At 53.3% G+C, this 21660-nt stretch overlaps 1 protein-coding gene across 2 annotated transcripts in view; it reads right to left on the bottom strand.

Annotated features, from left to right (window-relative positions):
• The window catches only part of LOC115638886 (signal transducer and activator of transcription 5B), a 48998-nt gene extending 28629 nt beyond the window's left edge, over positions 1 to 20369 (bottom strand). The window contains exon 1 of one of the 2 annotated variants that reach the window (XM_030540930.1): positions 20320 to 20369. The gene's annotated coding sequence lies outside the window, so the exon portion shown is untranslated. Of the gene's footprint in view, positions 1 to 7176; positions 7419 to 20319 lie in introns of those variants that run through there. The other variant, XM_030540929.1, reaches the window with a different exon arrangement.
• Between the last annotated feature and the right edge of the window lie 1291 nt (positions 20370 to 21660).

Genomic DNA, 21660 nt, shown 5'->3' with positions numbered 1-21660 from the left:
CCAGCTCATCTCGCCAGCAGCAGCACGCGCCCCCTGTTCCCTGGGAACACTGCAGCACAGTCACAGGCACTCCCAGCCTTCACAAGGCCAGGGAATCCTGGTGTCACAGACGAGGAAGGAGCCAGCAAGGGCTGCCTTCACCTTTCACAACCAGTCCACACCTCTGCCACGGGAAATGGGGTGAGCGGCCAGGACCTGCATTCACACTGATTGGCAGGGAGCTGGGCTATACAGCAAGCGCCCTCTCTCTTCCCTTCTGGAGTCCTGGCCTGAAGGGCAAAACAGGGGCTCACCGTGGGAGCAGGAAAGCACAACTGAAGTATTTCAGGGACTGTCCACATCCAGGAACAGCCATGACTGGAAGCCCACTCGAGAGCCAGCTGGGGAGGGTGAGGGGGGGACAGGACTGAGGTCCATCGACAGACCCATGACTGGGGCCCAGGCTAGCAAGAAGGGAGCGACCCAGGCCTAGAAGAGCATTGGGGGGCTGTGGGTCAGGATTGAGGGGCACCAGCAGATGCGCAGGGAGTATTCAGGATTCCTGCCTACATGACAGCTGGCACTAGGCAGTTCTATTAGTCACTCATTTTAACCTGCAAAAAAACTTACACACACACAAGGCAGGGCTCATCCTTGCCAGCCGGGAGCAGCACAGCCAGCCAGACGGACAGACACCCTCGATCCAGGCACCAATCCGTCACTACTCATGCTTTAGGGACACAGAGGAATGACTATTAAACACTGGTTTTAAAATGCCTGTTGTGACCAAACCCCCCTTGAGAAGTGCCAGCTCCTTACGGCCTGTTTGTGCAGCACCCAGGCAGCGGGCCTCTGGCTGCTGCTGTGAAACAGATCAGGATTGATAAGGCCGAGTGGTGCTAGAGCCTTACCAATATTAGCCTCACTAAAAGCAAACAGTGCTCTGTCTCAGGAGAGATTTCTCATCTTTTCACAATGCTCCAGCCTCCGTCAGAGAACAAACTGTAATTTTCCTTCACCCGCTAGGAAACACAATTCGTAAAGACACATTTTAAAGCAAAGTTTCTACTTGTGATGGGATAGAGATGAAACCCTTGTCCTGTTGCACTATTTAACTGAATCAGTGTGGAAACTGGTGTGACCAACCTCCTTTTATGAACACTTGTACATTGATTTCAGCATGCCTGACACCGAGTTATCTTAAGTAGATGCTCTCTTAAGCTGAATTAATGAGAGTCAGAGCCAGAATTAGGGTGTTACACCCATCTCACTAAAACAGGCTGTAATCCGTTTCAGTTAAATCTGTGGAAGCTGGGTGTCTAGACACAGCCTAAGTGACTTTTGCCAAAGGAAATCCACTCCTGGAAGCCTAGGCTAATACGTCTCGTGGACACTGCAGCCCCGTTCCATCAGGGGCCTTATGAAGTTAGAGATCAAATGAGGGCTGTCAATTAACCACAGTTAACTCACATGATTAACTCAAAAAAATTAACTGTGATTAAAATAATTAATAGCGATTAATCACACTGTTAAACAACAGAATACCAATTGAAATTTGTTAAGTATTTTGAATGTTTTTCTAAATTTTTTAATATATTTATTTCTATTACAACACAGAATACAAAGTGTACACTGCTCACTTTCTATTACAAATATTTGCACTGTGAAAATAAATAAAAGAAATAGTATTTTTCAATTCACCTCAGACAAGTACTGTAGTGTAATCTCTTTATCGTGAAAGTGCAATTTACAAGTGTAGATTTTTTGTTACATACCTGCACTCAAAAACAAAACTTCAGAGCCTACAAGTCCACTCAGCCCTACTTCTTGTTCAGCCAATCGCTAAAACAAACAAGTTTGTTTACATTTACGGGAGATAATGCTGCCTGCTTCATTTACAATGTTACCAGAAAGCGAGAACAGGCGTTCACATGGCACTTTTGTAGCTGGCATTGCAAGATATTTATGTGCCAGATATGCTAAACATTCATATTCCCCTTCATGCATTGGCCACCATTCCAAAGGACATGCTTCCATGCTGATGAAGCTTATTAAATGAACTAGTGCATTACTTACATTTGTGACTGAATTCCTTGGGGAAGAATTGTATGTCACTTGCTCTGTTTTACCCGCATTCTGCCATATTTCATGTTTTAACAGTATCAGATGATGACCCAGCACATGTTATTTGATTTATGAACACTGTCACTGCAGATTTAACAAAGCACAAAGAAGGTACCAATGTGAGAGTTCTAAAAATAGCTACAGCACTTGACCCAAGGTTTAAGAATCTGAAGTGCCTTCCAAAATCTGAGAGGGACAAGGTGTGGAGCATGCTTTCAAAAGTCTTAAAAGAGCAATACTCTGATGAGAAAACTACAGAATCCGAACCACCAAAAAAGAAAATCAACCTTCTGCTGGTGGCATCTGACTCAGATGATGAAAATGAACATGCATCAGTCCACAGTGTTTTGGATCGTTATCAAGCAGAACCTGTCATTGGCATGGACACATGTCCTCTGGAATGATGGCTGAAGCACGAAGGGACATATGAATCTTTAGCGCATCTGGCAAGTAAATATCTTGAGACGTCAGTTACAACAGACCCACGTGAATGCCTGTTCCCATTTTCAGGTGATGTTGTAAACAAGAAGCTGGCAGCATTATCTCCTGCAAATGTAAACAAACTTGATTGGCTGAAATAGGACGGAGTGGACTTGTAGGCTCTAAAGTTTTACACTGTTTTATTTTTGAATGCAGTTATTTTTGTACATAATTCTACATTTGTAAGTTCAACTTTCATGATAAAGAGATTGCACTACAGTACTTGTATTAGGTGAATTGAAATATGTTATTTCTACTGTTTTTTTACAGTGCAAGTACTTGTAATCAAAAATAAATATAAAGTGAGCACTGTATACTTTGTATTCTGTGTTGTAATTGAAATCAATATATTTGAAAATGTAGAAAACATCCAAAATATTTAAATAAATGGTATTCTATTATTGTTTAACAGCACAATTAATTTTTGTAATCACTTGCCAGCCCTAGATCAAATATTTTTAGGGAGGAGCTGAGAAGTGAGATCAGCTACACAACACGTTTCCACATGTGTGCATCTGCCACACACTGGCTAGCACACAGCAACACAAGCCCATCAGCTCATAACTCCAGCACCGACATTTCTCCAGATCACACTGCTGCACAACCCTGACCATGCTCTGCACCCAGGGATCTCCAAGCACCTCACAGAGGAGACTAGTGATTCCACTGATGGGTTAACGGGGGTGCAGAGACTCCCCCAGCACCGCACAACGGGCCAGTAATCAACCCAGCCCTCCTGACTCCCAGGCCAGCTCGGCCCTGCCGTCCCTAAGACGTTAGTTACTGTTCCGCACCCATCCTTTCAGTAAATGCCACACCTGAGATCTGATGCTCTATTCAGAGCCTATCCTTACACAGGATTCCCTTTTTCCAAGCCATCTGTTACAGACGTACTGACCACACAGCCAGGATCAAAGCCATCTTGGCATTCAGAAAGTAAGAGGTCTGTGCTGCAGATCCACTTCCCAGAACGCCTCCTGCACAAGGCTACACTTACAGGCACACAAGATGGGCAAGCAACGCAGAGGCTCAGACTATCAGCACCTAAGTTTTCCCATTAATATTTTTTGCTTCAGTCAGCCAGTTGCTGGGCAGGGCAGCCCCCTTCCCCACTCTGAAGGTCAGGAGTGAACCTACCCTGTGTCCCATGCCCTCGGAAGAGCAACAGCTGCTACGGTGCTGATCAGCCTGCTAGGGGGGGGTGAACCAGCCCACATGCTGCTCTCTGAACCTTTGTGGGTCCCTAACTAGGGCTTTTGGGCTCTCCTCCACTGGCATGGCCACAGCAGTTCTGCCTCGCCAGCCAAGGAGCAAATCAGCTGGGCTTTTCAGAGAGACTCCGGAAGGAGAAACACAGACCAACGAGGCTTCTCTTGAACGCAGATTTGTGGTCGGTGTGTATCCAGTTAGGAAAAAGGTACCTGACTCCCAGGGCCTTGGGACAGCAATAGCCTCCGTTCTCCAGCACCGGGCACTAGGATCTGTGCAGCTGCACAGGCTAGCTGAGTTCTGGCACTGAGCAGCGGCGTGGGCAAGCCAGGCTCTGGCATGCCAGTGCCAAGCTCCGGAGAAGCAACCGAGCAGCCCAGTGAAATGAATCAAGAGACCTGGAGAAAGGCCTCACACAAACGGGCAGAGCCCAGCTCCACTGGGATTTTTTGACGTTTGCTGCTCTTCTGGGCCCTGAGTGCACTGCAGGAGACTTCGACCTCACCCCATGGGATCCCCCAACTGCTTGGGGAGAGAAGCTATCCAGAAACCTGGTCAGATCAGACAGGGTAGGGAAGAAAAACAGACTCTCCTCTGGGCTGAGATTAGGGGTTCAGGAGCTGAGATTTCTATTCTGGAGGAAATTCTGACATTTTGGGATAAAACCATTCTGGATTGAAAAGAAAAAGCTGAAATCTTAAAATTTCCTGCAAAACGAAATAGAACAATTGCTTCGATTTGGGACCGCTGAAATGTTTTGTTTCCACTTTATCATTTTGACTTTTACATTGTATTTAAATATGAAATACAATGCAATATGTTCCTAAGATTGAGTATTATATAAACATTGTATTAATAGTACTACTTTAATATAAAAATCACAATGTTTAAATTTGGACTTTTTCCATCAACATTTTAATTAACATTGAAACATTCCCACAGAACATTTTGATTTCAACAAACCTGCATTTTTCAATGGAAAACTTCTGTGTAAAGCTGCCCCCAGCTTTATAGGTTGCATTATGGAGAAGCTGCCCCCAAAATAATGAAATAAAAACCCACTGGCCGTTTGAGTCTGTGGAGCACCGAGCCGTCCCCACGTATCTGACATACTCCCAGCACCTCAGAGCAAGTGCAAAACCGGCACTTGCTTTAGTGCAAGAACGTGACTTGCACCTACAGTGGCACTGACCACACCCTGGGGAGGGGAATCGGGTACATCAGCATATCAGCAACTAACCCTAATGCAGCCCAATACCACTGCCAGTAACTGGGCCTTGGCAGGGCAGCTCTGCATGGCGCAGATGCACAGCCTGACAAACAGAGCTAGGTTTGCCTTCTGCTTCAACTAGAGACTAAAAGGGGAGACAGGGAAGGGTCCATGTCTGATCTGGGGAGGAATAAACGGAGAGGGGACCCAGCTGACGGAGGAACAAAGGGAGACAGGGAAGGGTCTGTGTCCGACCTGGGAAGCAGCCACCTCATTTTTTTCCAGGTCTCAGCCAAGCCCAGGGCATTGCAAAGCCACACTTACGTCTCAAACCAAGCAGGCCTTGTCTGCAAGGAGTCTGGGGCCACTCTCAATCAAACTCTTCAGAGGTAAGGACAGGCACAGCCTCTTCTGGGATGCCAACACTAACAGCGACGAACCCTTTGCACTGAATGGACCAGCACCCCCAAACCATGTGGACACTCATGTGCCAACTCCAGACTAATGACCAGCACATCTGCACCTTGCCTGAACCTGCCCATCACAGCCCCGCTGACCCTCCTTTGCCAATAAACCCCTGGAAACCGGCTCTGACTGCAGGCACCTAGCCCACTCCGGGTTAAAGGCGAGCTGCAATTCACTCTTTTGTTGCTGACATACATTGCAATGAACAGTTTCACACACCCCTCTCAGTACTGCTGGCTGCACTCCACACCAGCTCTGGCATGTCCCTGGGGCCCTGCTGGGGCTGGGAACTGGCACACTGGATGGCCCAGGAGCTGTGAAGGTGTCTCTGTCTGTAAAGCTTCTGGGATTTGGCATCACACTCACAAGCTTGAGCTTTGATGAAGCTTTCTCTCATCTGATCAAAAATGTGACGTGTTCATTTCTGCATGTCTCCCCTATGAGCCTGGGCTCCCCCAGCCTCTCGCACCCCAACAGCAACTGCACAACAGAAATTGCCTGGGCCAAGGTTCAGTGACCAGAATGTCCCGCAAGAATAGTTTGAACCCACCCGGGCCACCCTAGAGCCTGCAGCCCCCACCCACAAACATCTCTGGCTAGCACTCCAGAAATCGACACTCCACAGCCCTCCCCTGTCCGTGCTGACCAAGCCACAGGGCAAACAAAGGAGAGGAATGGTTCACAAGACCCATTAAACGGGAGGAAGAGTGGGCTAGTGTGAACCATGGACCGAGAACGAAGGAAGCTCAGGGGAAACAGAAAATCAACGGATCCTTGGAAACCTGCTGGGAAATAAAGGGAGCGTTTCTGAGCACACCAAACAACTGTGCTGAACCAAGAGCTGCTGCCGGGAGTTAAAGGCAGAGGTGTATAACAAAAGTCCCTGGAGAGCAGATTTGGAAAAGGGACTTGACTAAAATTAGACATAGGACTAACAGAGGAGCCTGGAAAAACAAGAGGTTCAAAGCCAGAAGTGGGGTGATGAGCTGGCCGGCACGCGGTGGGAACTCATTCCTGGCTCCATACAGAAGGGAGCCAGAGAGGTTGGGGGGAGCGGAGCTGGGCCCACACTGCCCTTTGGGAGGCAGGCACAGCACAGACCCCGGGGAAGGGGGGCCTGCTCCCATACGGCGACAATCCTAAGATTAAACTATCTGGCAACCTCCCCCTCCTCCCCACTGCCATCTGGGCTCCCAGAAACGTGCAGTTCCTGCTCTCCCAGGACTCCAGGGAAGCCGGGAAGGTGGTGGCACCCAGCCCCTTGCCCTGGGAAAGCAGCACTCCCACTCAAGGGCCCAGGTGACTAATGGGCTCAGCAGGCCGGAGAGGCCCGTCAGGCTGCAGAAGCCAAGCCCAGCACACACGTCGCACACCAGAAATGCCACGGCTGCGTTTTAGAAAACAACAACAAATGGGAGAGACTCGCAAGCCCCGGACACCCGTCCTCAGCCTGGGAAGGGCTATGACACACACCAGGCAAGAGTCCTGCCCCCTGCCCCCCGCAAAGCCGAGCAGCCAGTGTTTGGGCTGGGGACAGCCACAGGAATGTGCACCCCGCGCTCAGCTTTCACATCAGCAATGGAGCACGCAGCCCGCACAAACCCAGCAATCCCCCGAGCGCACACACACCGTGTCGCAAACCAAAATCTCCATGTCACAAGAGTAAGGAGGCCAGAAGCCAGGGCCAAAGCAGAGATTGCAAAACTTACCAAGTGTTGAAATGAAGAACAAGCCGTGAGCATGTTACGGCTGGACTATAACATTCCAGTCCGAGAAGCCGTACGGCCCGGGTGGGAATCCGGCCTGCTGCTCCACGGTAAAACCCGGATCCCAGCTAAGCCGACCGTGCGCGTCTGCAGCAGAGGAAACGTGCCCCAACGCCCGTACTTTGTTTTGCAAGCTGCGAGCGCTCCCGTCCCTCTCTGGTGCAGCCAGATGGGCGGATTCCGCTTTATCAGCGCTCCGCTCCCCCCTATCATCCAGGAAGCTGTGTACACGTACGCGCCTCCCCCTGACGTTTCCCAACGCCGCAGGGAGAAGCAGCTGATGGCAAAGCACCTTCTTATCAAGCGGCGGAGGCTCTCCCTGGGCCAGCACGTCAATTTCAGGCAGGCAGAGGGGCTCAGACCCTTCCCACACACCTGCTGCCCCTGGGTGAACAGGCTGCAGGAACAAAGCCCCTGGGTTTGTAAACACACCCCCACCCCAGAAAGGCACATCAGAAAACAAAAGAGCTGCCCAGGCTGCTTTGTCTAGACAGGGAGCCGAGAGCCTGGCTCAGCCGAGCAAAGGGTCCCCCTGGATCCAGCTACCTCCTCTGGCTCAGGGAAGCATTCAGGTTACAGCGGAGTCGGAGCTCAGGGAATAGGGCGACCAGCAGGGCAGGCTCCAGGCCCCAGCACGCCAAGCGCGTGCTTGGGACGGCATGCCATGGGGGGCGCTCTGCCAGTTGCCGGGAGGGCGGCAGGCGGCTCCGATGGACCTTCCGCAGGCGTCCTTGCAGAGGGTCCGCTGGTCCCGCAGCTCCGGTGGAGCATCCACAGGCACGCCTGTGGGAGGTCCACCCGAGCCGCAGGACCAGTGGACCCTCCGCAGCCACGTCTGCGGGAGGTCCACCAGAGCCACGGGACCAGCGAGTGGCAGAGCGCCCCCCATGGCGTGCCACCGTGCTTGGGGCGACGAAATAGCTAGAGCCGGCCCTGGTGACCAGATCTCCTGATTTTATGGGAACAGTCCCAATTTTTGGGTCTTTTACTTAGGCTCCTATTACCCCCCATCCCCGTCCCAATTTTTCCCATTTGCTGTCTGGTCGCCCTATCAGGGAAGCAGGAGGGTGATGAGCGAGGTATCAGGGAAGTCCCCCAGTAAGAGAATGGGGAGGGCCAGGCTTACGTTTACCCAGCAGCACCACCTCGAAGTGAGCAGCCTCTCCTCACCCAGGCAGTGACGCCCCTCTCTCTCTCCGCACCCGAGGAGTTTTATAAACCGAACCCCCATGAGGTGATAGAAGCTGCTGGGCTCCCTGGGGTCTGGCTCAGTGAGCATCCCGCACGAGCAAAGGTCTGAACCACTGGGACTGGGGAAGGGGACTCAGGTCTCTGTCGACTTAGGGTTCCTTCCAGTGACTTTTCTCCATTCAAATAACCCTCCCGATGCTCAGGCTGCTTCCCAGATCCCCAGATGATGCCCAGTCTCAGCAATGACACCACCAAGGCCTGGCTTAGGGGAGGAAAGGCTGAAGCTGGGGGACACCAGCCTGTGGCTGGGGTGAGGCACTGCAGGCAGCTCTGGTTCAGCAGGGCCAGTTTGCCCTTTGAAGGCAAGGAGCTGTATGCCTGAGGGCAGGGCTGGCTCCAGGGTTTTTGCCGCCCCAAGAAGCAAAAAGAAAAGAAAAGAAAAGAAAAAGCCGTGATCACAATGTGCAGCTCTACCACCGCCACTTCAGACTTAGGCGGCAATTTGGCAGCTGGTCCTTCGCTCCGAGAGGGAATGAGGGACCCGCTGCCGAATTGCCGCCAAACACCCGGACATGCTGCCTCTCTCCGTTGGCCACCCCAAGCAGCTGCTTGCTGGGCTGGTGCCTGGAGCCAGCCCTGCCCGAGGGGCCCCCAATGCTCTCTACTTAGCCACCAGCCCAGCCCCCACCCATCCTCTGAGCCTCTTGCACCAGAGTGCTGGGAAAGCAGCAGAAACCAGTCAGGGACATGGGGCTGGACAGGCCTGAGCCCTCCTTCAACTGGAACAGGTGCCCCACCGATTGGGACTTCCTGCTCCTGCCCCCTCTTGCAAACAGGTCCCACCCCCACCTGGCTGCCTGTGGCTTCAAGCCAAACCCATTGAGAAAGCGGCTTTTAAAATCAGCTGAGTGGATTCCCTCAAGTGTCTGACTCACATTTCCTGCCACGGGGCTCTGAGCACCACCTGGGCCTTTCTAGAGACCGGAGGGTAACACATTGCACTTCTACAACCATCTTTTCACCTGGAGATCCTAAAGCATGCTGGGCCCCACAGCTCCCTCCCGGAGTCTTCTCGGAAGCTAGGGGCCACATGAAATGCTGTGATGTGCATGCAGCCCAAGGCATCATACAAACCAAACACAGAAATACAGTGACACTAAGCAGAGAGGGCCTTTAAAATGTAAGGCCCTAAAGAATTTAATGGGAATGAAACTAGTGCGAGGCCTATACAAATCACTCTAAACCCATATAGAATTTAGTAGAGAATGAGCTCACTTCCATAGATTTCTCTCAATGATGCTATAAATAGGCTTGGAAGGTTACATTTTAATCAATAAATGTTGGTAACCCTTGATTTCATTGTACACACACAGCCCGATGAACAACCAAATGTACAGACAGGCAAAGCAAGCAAAATGCTGGTTGAGAACTTACTAGAGACTGTCTTTAAATAATTATTGTCTGATACTCCCAAAATTTCCTGCAACTGTGAAAATTTCAAATTGATAAAAATTGAAGAAAAAAATGCTTAAAAATAAGCATCAATATTATCTGCTGAACTCATAAAAAAATCAGACTCCAATTCTGCCGACTGACCCTAGCTGTAAAGTTCTATAGCACAGAGAGAACGTACACTCCAATGTATCTAGGAAAACCTGGCGGTCGGCTGAATTTTGCGGGGATGACCCCCACCTGGATCCCTCGGAGGCACCTCCAAGTGCAAGTCGCCCTTACAGTAATTCTTGCTCAGCTCGGAAAGCCATTTCTGAGTCAAAGGGGCTTCTTCATTGTACTCTGCGGCGCACAGCCATCAACTGCTCCATCACACCTCTGCAGTGGTGAGCACAGGGAGCAGGGATTTTGCATCAGCTAGACCGAGCCGGGAAATCCCATGAGCAGAGACTTCACTGCTTATCTGGGGTCAAAGCTTCCCCGGCTCTCGGCAAGGCAGCTCCATTGAGATATGGCAGCAAATCAAGCGCTGAGAACCCTAGTGGCTGCTGGGCTCCATCCCCAGACCAGCAGAGCAAACATTCCCCACAGGGCCCCACACACCGCTACCATGGCCTTGTTGCCACCCTATCCTCTCCTCGAGACTGTCACTTGTATTGGAAGGCAAGAGACTCTACCATCACTCTTCATGCTCAAACTGTGGGCATCCGCTCTCCTGCAGGTGCAAACCTGCTCCCAAAGGGAACACGGTAATCCCCAGCTGACACTCAAGAGCTTCTGCTGATTTCTGACACTGGAGTCAGAGAGGTACCGATCCTCATGCCATGGCTGGAGGTCTGATGCCAAACCCAGGGGTGGCACACAAGGTGGTTTTAAGGAGGTGCCCCTAGGGGCTGGAGGAGAGGGCTGTTGCAGTACAAGCTCCGGCAGGAGACAGTCTTACTTGTCCATTATGACAATACAGGCTATCTCAGCGCCCCTGGCACATGACACCTCCTTCCACATCACCTCTGCCTGTAGCCCCTGCTGTTCCCTCGTCCATCCTGAGAGCATGACTCCAGTGCACATTGCTCCAGCCTCCAGACAGCATCCCAAAGCCACCCCAGAAACAGTCTAGATGCTGCTGGCCTGGAGGCAGACAAGTTATCCTGGGATACCAACCTGCGCAGCGACAGGCTGCAATCAGGGCAGCACAGCACCATGTGGATAGAGAGTTTCAAAAGTGATGCGGCTTGCTTGCCACAGCATGAACACAAGCCAGTCAGTAAGCATGAGCTATCCCGGAGCAACTTCTATGCATAGACAAGCCCTAGAACACTTGTGCTCTGCCTCACCAGCACTCACGGAGTTAACTGTATATACGATGAACTCTACGAAAGGTACCGTGTCAGTGTCCCCATACCCCACACTTCCCTAGTGCCAACAGCCTCAGAGAGAAGTGTCTCTGGCTGGCTCCATCCACATCCACACCCATCCAGGGTCAGGTCCCTCACAGGTGGTGATGAAATTTGAAACAGGACCTGCATACTGAGTCAGCCCAACATTGAGATGCGGAAGGCAGAACAAGGGGTCCGCCCTCTTCTCAATGTCACCATGAAAAGGGAACTGAAACCACACCAGGCGAATATCCTGCAGCAGTGTTACAGTAGGGGACTGAATCGGAGCAGCAGCCACCCAGCCAGACACTCATCACGTGTCCAGGCCTCGCTGGGGGATCCCGCAGGAGCGAGCCCACAGACACAGGCAGAAACGCCAGGCCATGCAGGGTCTGCTTTTCCCAGGAGCTCAGCACCCACAGTCAGACATGCTGAGTGCCAACACATTCAACGGCCGTGTGCTTGGACAGCAGCTCAAAGTGCTGCCGGAAGCCAAGATTCTTCTTACTCTTCCAGAGACGAACTGAACATCCCTGAGGCAAACGAGTGGGAAAAGCTTCGCTTCATAAAAGAATGTTAGAATCGAGCTGATTCCCACCCAGCCACGCTGCCTCCTGCTCTTCACATCTGAGTGCCTGGACATTAGACAGGCCAGTCTCCCGCTGTCATAGGGAGTTGAGACCGGCAGCTCCACCACTGCCTGTCTCCTCAGGGTTTTCCTTTTCCAAAGGGAAGGGTTTGTACCTACGCTTCAGCAAAACAAAAAAAAACCCCACAAGTCTCTGAAACTTTGCTTCTAAACTAGAGAGCAGCTTCTCTTTGCCAATGCACTCTGCTAAGGCAGCCAGTTTCATCACCAGCTTCTCCCAATCCCTACCCAGGCGCACCCCCTCAGGCAACACTGAACCACCCTGAGCTCCTCTGCTGGGCCCCAGCCTGTCCACATTTCAGTCCCTCTTAAAGACACCTCTGCCCTGCTGCGATAGTGAATCTCCTGGGTCTGTGTATGAGCTGTATGTAAGCTGCCTGTCTGTGCCCCGCTTCCACTGACCTTTGTCATTCAGCTGCGAGTCCCTGGGAGCAGGGGCCAACCCTACATGTTTGGAAAGGTGCTGGTGTGCAGCAAGTGCTACTGCAAAGAAACAACAACCTAACTTTGGGGCCTTCAGCTGATTACCAGAACCTGAGCTCATAATACAGTAGGGGCAGTGCAGTTTAGCCAATGGGCCCAACAGGCTGGAGCTGAAGGGTATTGTTACCCACAAGCCCTCAAACAGCCCCCAACTCGGCTCCCAGGGCAGCGCAGTGAATGAAATAAGATCCCGCAGATTCCTGCCTGCTCTAAACACATTACACAACACGCAACATGGGGCAAAGCCTGGTAAGGGGCAGCCAGTGCTGCACAGCTCTGTCCCACTCACAGCTTGATACAGCACTGGCCTGGCGCTAAGCGAGACCCCAGCCTCGAAAGGGACCAGAGTCTAGATTCAGCCTGCACAATCCTGAGAGCTACCAGACTGTGAACCAACCAGGTGAGTACAGTTCCTGCAGACTAGACCTAGATAATCCACCCTGCTGCTCACGCCCCCTGGGTGCCAAGCAGTATGTCTAGTGGTCTGGGCAGAAACCCAGCACCCCCAAATTCCCAAATTGTACTCCCAGACTGCCAATAATTCCCTTGGTGACCCCGGGCAAGGCCTCCTCCTCCTCAGTAACATGGGGATAATCATGGAGCTGGGAGGTGGCTAGTGATGCTCTGCCTTTGTCTACACTGGGACATCCACCACTGGTGGATCTGCACCACTGCTAACTCCCTTTGCACCTTGCTGCCTAGTCTGAAACTGGAGTAAGCTGCCCTGGTTCAAGTCACATTGCACCAGTGCAAATCATGTCCGCACGGCGGGGGGGGGGGGAAGCTGCACTGCTGCAACAGGGAGTGTCTACCAGGCCTTGTTTGTGATTGCCCCACCTCCGGAGGGTGTGAAGTGCTACTAAATATCAGATCTCCCTTCCACAGCCAGAAGCCATTTACAAACAGCCCCTGTCCCTAAGCCCCGCAGGCTTTTCTGCAGAGTCACTCTATCACCCATTACTGAATCTGAAACAAAATGGTAATGTTAAAAACTGAATAAAGACGACGACAAAAACTACCAAAAGTCCCTTTGCCTCATTAAAAACATGAAAATGACCCTTTCTTCAGTTGTTTGGATTTCAGCATTTCAACTGTCCTCAGCCCAGTTCCCGGGATGACACACATGGCTAGGAAACGAAACGCCTATGTACAAAGAGACACATATGGGAAAGTGCCAAGTAGTGTCGTGCTACCATCTGGTTTGTACCATTTGCACAGTGCCTGGCACAGTGAGGCGCCGGTCCATGAATAGGTCTCCTGGGTGCTATGCTAATACAAATAATACAGACTACGGCAACATGCCCTGGAGGTTTAAGCTACAGAGGCGAAACCTCCTTTCTCACCTGTACAACACGGAATGCAAACGGTAGCTGGAGCGAGGCAGCAGGCTGAACTCCATCCTCACAGTCACCTCCAAGGTATGGTAACACCCATTGTTTCATCTTCTCTGTTTGTGTGTGTATATCTAGCTACCTATCTTCCTACTGTATTTTCCAACCCATGCATCCGATGAAGTGGGCTGTAGCCCACGAAAGCTTATGCTACAATAAATGTGTTAGTCTCTAAGGTGCCACAAGTCCTCCTGTTCTTTTTGCGGCTACAGACTAACACAGCTGCTACTCTGAAACCTCCAGGCCAGGGACTCTACCATGCCAGCCAATCCTAACTGGCCTATCATTCCTTGTCTGCACGGAAGTAGGTTGGGGGAGCAGATAACGTTGTGCGGAAGAGCAAGTAGTCCAACATTTCAGACTGATGACCTATACCCCAAGCATAGTATGGAGGTCACTCCAGAAAGGACACTGCGTGATGGCCACGTGAGACCGGTCTTTCACACCCCATAGGCCTTACCTAGGATAAGAAGAGAGGTTATGCTGGCTCTGTGAGATTCCATGCAACCAGCTTGAGAACTAAATTAAGTATCTTGTTTCTGCTCTCACCACACAAACACACTGCCGGCATTAAGGCCCTGGTACTGACACTGCAAAAACTGCCTCCGGCCTGCACCTAGGGGCTGGGGTTTTTTACGTCGAGTTTAGTGACATTGAGTTTCACAATGACCAAAATATTTACAAAGCTGTTACCTCTCTTGGTCGACTTTAACACTTCCTCCCCACCCCATCCTGGCTCCTGTGAAGCAGGTGTTTGAAGAAATCCCCTCTTCAAAGGGCAGGTACAAAACAATTCTAAAACCAAGATGTTGGTTTCACTTTGGTTTCTGGGCAATGCAAACTGGGGACTGTGCATTTCAGAAGTGAACACTTGGGCCCCAATCCTACAACTGGGCCTGAGCAGACAGACCCATGCACCCGCACGTAGTCCTGGTGAAGCCTATAGGGCTCCGTATGGGTCCAATGACAGGATCAGGGCTTTGACAACACAAAACATTCCATTTCTTTTTACTTGTTCAAATTGTCCTCCGTGGCTGGCATCTCCTCTGCCCTGTCACTGATTCACCCATCCAGCAAGATCTCCTGCCCTCCTTGTCTTCCTACGCTAGGGTCCTTCAGGTGGTCTCCTACCATGGCATTAGCTCTGGTGCAGGGAAAGCACAAGCCTTTTTATTACCATGTTGCATAGCTTTGCTTCAAGCAGGTCAAAACTATTATTAACTATGCATATTGCAGTCGGGCCTAGAGGCCCTGACAAGGTCAGTGCCCTGTTGTACAACACTGCAGTCACACACACTCTTGCCCTCTCTTATGTCTGGCCAACCACTGGTTTTGTACCAGCATACCTAAGTGGGCTGGCAGGTGATTTGTTACTGACATAGGTGTATCAGTACAATCCCTGCTGTGGATGCAGTTATACCAGCATAAAGGTGCCTTGTACCAATACAGCATATTGTCCATCCCATATGGGAATAAGCTATACTGGTAAAAGCCCTGTCATACTGGCAAAACCTCAGCCACACGGGAGGCGGGGAGGAAGGGTGGCAGGTACACAGCTTTAGATGCATTGAGGTAGGCCATGTCTACATCTAAAATTTTGCAGCGCTGGTTGTTACAGCTGTATTAGTACAGCTGTATAGGGCCAGCGCTGCAGAGTGGCCACACTTACAGCAACCAGCGCTGCAAGTGGTGTTAGATGTGGCCACACTGCAGCGCTGTTGGGCGGCTTCAAGGGGGGTTCCGGGACGAGAGAGCAAACCGGGAAAGGAAACCAGCTTCCCCGCGGTTTGCTCTCTCGGTCCCGGAGCCAGCCAGCAAACCGCAGGGAAGGAGACCTGCTTGCTCGGGGTTCCGGGACCGAGAGAGCAAACCGGGAACGCCGCGGTTTGCTCTCTCGGTCCCGGAGCCAGCCAGCAAACCGCAGGGAAGGAGACCTGCTTGCTCGGGGTTCCGGGACCGAGAGAGCAAACCGGGAACGCCGCGGTTTGCTCTCTCGGTCCCGGAGCCAGCCAGCAAACCGCAGGGAAGGAGACCTGCTTGCTGGGGGGTCCGGGACCGAGAGAGCAAACCGCGGCGAAGCTGGTTTCCTTTCCCGGTTTGCTCTCTCGGTCCCGGAGCCACCCAGCAAACCGCAGGGAAGGAGACCTGCTTGCTCGGGGTTCCGGGACCGAGAGAGCAAACCGGGAACGCCGCGGTTTGCTCTCTCGGTCCCGGAGCCAGCCAGCAAACCGCAGGGAAGGAGACCTGCTTGCTCGGGGTTCCGGGACCGAGAGAGCAAACCGGGAAAGGAAACCAGCTTCGCCGCGGTTTGCTCTCTCGGTCCCGGAACCCCGAGCAAGCAGGTCTCCTTCCCTGCGGTTTGCTGGCTGGCTCCGGGACCGAGAGAGCAAACCGCGGCGTTCCCGGTTTGCTCTCTCGGTCCCGGAACCCCGAGCAAGCAGGTCTCCTTCCCTGCGGTTTGCTGGCTGGCTCCGGGACCGAGAGAGCAAACCGCGGCGTTCCCGGTTTGCTCTCTCGGTCCCGGAACCCCGAGCAAGCAGGTCTCCTTCCCTGCGGTTTGCTGGCTGGCTCCGGGACCGAGAGAGCAAACCGGGAAAGGAAACCAGCTTGATTACCAGAGGCTTCCTCCTTCCACGGAGGTCAAGAAAAGCGCTGGTAACTGTCTACATTGGATTACCAGCGCTGGATCACCAGCGCTGGATCCTCTACACCCGAGACAAAACGGGAGTACGGCCAGCGCTGCAAACAGGGAGTTGCAGCGCTGGTGGTGCCCTGCAGATGTGTACACCTTCAAAGTTGCAGCGCTGTAACTCCCTCACCAGCGCTGCAACTTTCTGATGTAGACAAGCCCGTAGTTAAAGCAGTGCACTGCAAGGCCACCACCACTGCTGGAGCTAGCAAAACACTGGAAGCTGGTTTGTTTCCAACCTGCTCAATGAGACACAGCTGGTGGGAGTGGCTTTCCTGCACTAGACACCCCTGGCTCTAGCCAAATCAGCTACTATCCCGAGCGCAATCACCACGACCAGACTTTCATGCAGCGCTTTGAACTACAGCACGAGATAAAACTTCACTGAGCAACAGAGAGGCGGAACAAAGACAGTGCCAGTTAAGAGCGGGCACACCCCCAAGTGACGAGAAGGATCATGCACTAACCCTGGCCTCTATATAACTCCATGGGATGTCCACATCTGGAATATTGTGTGAAGATGTGGTTACCCCATCTCAAAAAAGATATATTGGAATTTGAAAAGGTTCAGAAAAGAGCAACAGAAATTATTAGGGGTATGGAACGGCTGCCGTATTAGATGAAATTAATAAGATTGGGACTTCTTGGCTTGGAAAAAAGATGACTAAGGGGGATATGATAGAGGTCTATAAAATCATGAATGTTGTGGAGAAAGTAAATAAGGAAGTGTTATTTACTCCTTGTCAAAACACAAGAGCTAGGGGTCACCAAATGAAATTAATAGGCAGGAGGTTTAAAACAAACAAAAGGAAGTATTTTTTCACAAATGCACAGTCAACCTGTGGAACTCCTTGCCAGAGGATGTTGTGAAGGCCAAGGCTATAACAGAGTTAAAAAAAAACACAACAACCTTACATTCCTGGAGGACAGGTCGATCAATAGCTATTAGCCAGGCTGGGCAGGGATGGTCCCCTAGCCTCTGTTTGCCAGAAGCTGGGAATGGGCGGCAGGGGATGGATCACTTGCTGATTCTCTGTTCTGTTCATTCCCTCTGGGGCACCTGGCACTGGCCACGGTCACAAGACAGGACCCTGGGCTAGGTGAACCTTTGCTGTGACCCACTTCGGCTTTTCTGATGGCTCTGTGAAACCATTCTCTTCCGCAAGGAGGGAGTGTGAGGTTCCTTCAAGGACTTAGGAGGGGAGAGGGCAGCACATGGGAATGTCCTCACCCTGCATCTGGGAAGTAAACCTCCCACTCCTCTCGTTGGGTTCACAACCTCACCCCAAGAACTGGGGAGCCAAAGCAACCTGCCTCCTGCGTTCATGGCTCAAGGTGCAGGTGGGGAACCATCAGCCACAGGTGAGGGGGGGAATTGGGGTCCTGCCACCTCCTGCCACAGGGACCTGCACCCCACAGGACTCCTCCTGCCTTGCTTTCCCCACAGCCACTCGGGATGACCCAGACCAGTGATGGTCTATCTGGGCCTCTGTCTCACCCGACAGCCTAGCAGCATCAGCCTGTCAATGGCTGTCTGTCTGTGTGTGTCAGTCAGTGTCTGTCTCTCTCTGTCAGTCTGTCTCTGTCAACGGCAGTCTGTCTGTCTGTGTCTGTGTGTCAGTCTGTCAATGGCTGTCTGTGTCTGTCAGTCAGCGTCTCTCTGTCTGTGTCTGTGTCAGTCAGTGTCTGTCAATCTGCCACTGTGTGTGTGTCAGTCAGTGTCAGTCAGTGGCTGCGTGTGTCAGTGTCTGTCAGTCAGTGTCTGTGTGTGTCAGTCAATCTGTGTCTGTGTGTCAGTCAGTGTCTGCGTGTGTCAGTCAATCTGTGTCTGTGTGTCAGTCAGTGTCTGCGTGTGTCTGTGTGTGTCAGTCAGTGGCTGTGTGTCAGTCAGTCTGTGTCTGTGTGTCAGTCATTGTCAGTCAGTCTGTGTCTGTGTGTGTCTGTCAGTCAGTGTGTCAGTCAGTGGCTGTCAGTCAGTGTCTGTGTGTGTCAGTCAATCTGTGTCTGTGTGTCAGTCAGTGTCTGTGTGTCAGTCAGTGTCAGTTAGTCTGTGTCTGTCCATCAGTGTCTGTGTGTGTCAGTCAGTGTCTGTGTGTGTCAGTCAATCTGTGTCTGTGTGTCAGTCAGTGTCAGTCTGTGTCTGTCAATCTGTGTCTGTGTGTCAGTCAGTCTGTGTCAGTCAGTCAGTGGCTGTGTGTGTCAGTCAGTCAGTGTCAGTCAGTGGCTGTGTGTCAGTCAGTGGCTGTGTGTGTCAGTCAGTTTCAGTCAGTGGCTGTGACAGTCTGTGTGTGTCAGTCAGTGTCAGTCAGTCTGTGTGTCAGTCAGTCAGTCAGTGGCTGTGTGTGTCAGTCAGTCTGTGTGTCAGTCAGTCAGTCTGTGGCTGTGTGTGTCAGTCAGTCTGTGTGTCAGTCAGTCAGTCAGTGGCTGTGTGTGTCAGTCAGTCTGTGTGTCAGTCAGTCTGTGTGTCAGTGTCAGTCAGTCTGTGTGTCAGTCAGTCAGTCTGTGGCTGTGTGTGTCAGTCAGTCTGTGTGTCAGTCAGTCAGTCAGTCTGTGTGTCAGTCAGTCAGTCTGTGGCTGTGTGTGTCAGTCAGTCTGTGTGTCAGTCAGTCTGTGGCTGTGTGTGTCAGTCAGTCTGTGTGTCAGTCAGTCAGTCAGTCTGTGTGTCAGTGTCAGTCAGTCTGTGGCTGTGTGTCAGTCAGTCAGTCTGTGTGTCAGTCAGTCAGTCTGTGGCTGTGTGTGTCAGTCAGTCTGTGTGTCAGTCAGTCAGTCTGTGGCTGTGTGTGTCAGTCAGTCTGTGTGTCAGTCAGTCAGTCAGTCTGTGTGTCAGTGTCAGTCAGTCTGTGGCTGTGTGTGTCAGTCAGTGTCAGTCAGTCTGTGTGTCAGTGTCAGTCTGTCTGTGGCTGTGTGTGTCAGTCAGTCTGTGGCTGTGTGTGTCAGTCAGTCTGTGTGTCAGTCAGTCAGTCAGTCTGTGTGTCAGTGTCAGTCAGTCTGTGGCTGTGTGTGTCAGTCAGTCAGTCTGTGTGTCAGTCAGTCTGTGTGTCAGTGTCAGTCAGTCTGTGTGTCAGTGTCAGTCAGTCAGTCAGTCTGTGTGTCAGTGTCAGTCAGTCTGTGGCTGTGTGTGTCAGTCAGTCTGTGGCTGTGTGTGTCAGTCAGTCTGTGTGTCAGTCAGTCAGTCAGTCTGTGTGTCAGTGTCAGTCAGTCTGTGGCTGTGTGTGTCAGTCAGTCAGTCTGTGTGTCAGTCAGTCTGTGTGTCAGTGTCAGTCAGTCTGTGTGTCAGTGTCAGTCAGTCAGTCAGTCTGTGTGTCAGTGTCAGTCAGTCTGTGGCTGTGTGTGTCAGTGTCAGTCAGTCTGTGTGTCAGTGTCAGTCAGTCTGTGTGTCAGTCAGTCAGTGTCAGTCAGTCAGTCTGTGGCTGTGTGTGTCAGTCAGTCTGTGTGTCAGTGTCAGTCAGTCTGTGTGTCAGTCAGTCAGTGTCAGTCAGTCAGTCTGTGGCTGTGTGTGTCAGTCAGTCTGTGTGTCAGTCAGTCTGTGTGTCAGTGTCAGTCAGTCTGTGGCTGTGTGTGTCAGTCTGTGTGTCAGTGTCAGTCAGTCTGTGTGTCAGTGTCAGTCAGTCAGTCTGTGTGTCAGTCAGTCTGTGTGTCAGTGTCAGTCAGTCTGTGTGTCAGTGTCAGTCAGTCAGTCAGTCTGTGTGTCAGTCAGTCAGTCTGTGGCTGTGTGTCAGTCAGTGTCAGTCAGTCAGTGTCTGTGTCGCAGCCCCCGCGGGCCCGGCCAGGCCGCGCGCTGCCGCCTTCCCTTGTTTACGCCCCGCTGCCCGCAGGCCCCGCTCCCCGGCCCGGCCCGGCCCGGCCCCCTCCTACCTCCGGCCGCGCCGCCGGCTCCGGCTTCGCTGCGCGGCTGCTGCTCCCGACTCGGCTCCGGGCCGGCTCTGTCCCCGCCGGTCACCGCCCCCGCCGGTCCCTCCCCCCGGCACCGCCCCGCGGCCCGGCACCGCCCCCCTCGAGCCCCCCACGGGCCTGGAACCGCCCCCCCCGAACCCCCCCCGAGCCCCCACTGGCCCGGCACCGCCCCCCCTCCGAGCCCCCCGGCACCGCCCCCCCTCCGAGCCCTCCCGAGCCCCCTAGGGGCCCAGCACCGCCCCCCCCTCCGAACCTTCCTGAGCCCCCCATGGGCCTGAAACTGCCCCCCCCGAGCCCCCCACGGGCCTGGAACCGCCCCCCCGAACCCCCCCCGAGCCCCCACTGGCCCGGCACCGCCCCCCCTCCGAGCCCCCCGGCACCGCCCCCCCTCCGAGCCCTCCCGAGCCCCCTAGGGGCCCAGCACCGCCCCCCCTCCGAACCTTCCTGAGCCCCCCATGGGCCTGAAACTGCCCCCCCCGAGGCTCCCATAGGTCCGGGACTGCCCCTCCGAACCCCCCTGAGCCCCCGAGGGGCCCTGCCACGCCTCCCTCCAAGCCCCCCCCATGGGCCTGGCATCTGGCACTGCCCCCCCCGAGCGCCCCATGGGCCTAGGACCACCCCCCCCGAGCCTGGCACCACCCCACCAGCCCCGCATGGGACCGGGACCGTCCCCCCTCCGAGCCACCCATGGGCCTGGGACCCCCTCTCCAACCCCCTCCAAGCCCCACCATGGGCCTAGAACCGCCCCCCCGAGTCCCCCATGGGACCGGGACTGCCCCCCCCTCCGAACCCCTCTAAGCCTCCCAGGGGCCCGGCACCACCCCCCCAAGCCCTCTCATGGGCCTGGAACCGCCCCCCCCGAGGCCCCCATAGGCCCGGGACTGCCCCTCCGAACCCCCCTGAGCCCCCAAGGGGCCCTACCACGCCCCCCTCCGAGCCCCCCCATGGGCCTAGCACCTGGGACCATCCCCCTCCATCCCCCCATGACTCCAGAACCCGGTACTTCCCCCTCAGGTACCCTCTACCCCTTCCCCCCATATCCCACTGACTCTATCGCACCCTAGATCCCTGCCCTCCTGTGCAGGTCGCTTTTCTTTTTTCCCTACACCCCACTGATCATCTCATACTGCAGTCCCCTTCCCCATGGGAACACCCCTGATTACCTGCCCCCACAGCCTCATTAACCCTCCTAGCACCACATTCCTCCCTGCCCTCTTTACCCCTCCCTTCAGGTAGAACAGAAGAGGTGACTTGCAGAGTGAATAGCAGTGGGGTTTGTGCCTCCTTTTGCCCCTCTGTGGG

This window comes from Gopherus evgoodei, chromosome 23, assembly GCF_007399415.2.
Source record: "Gopherus evgoodei ecotype Sinaloan lineage chromosome 23, rGopEvg1_v1.p, whole genome shotgun sequence".
In the NCBI taxonomy this organism is placed as follows: Eukaryota; Metazoa; Chordata; order Testudines; family Testudinidae; genus Gopherus; species Gopherus evgoodei.
This window is presented reverse-complemented; position numbering and strand designations above follow the sequence as displayed.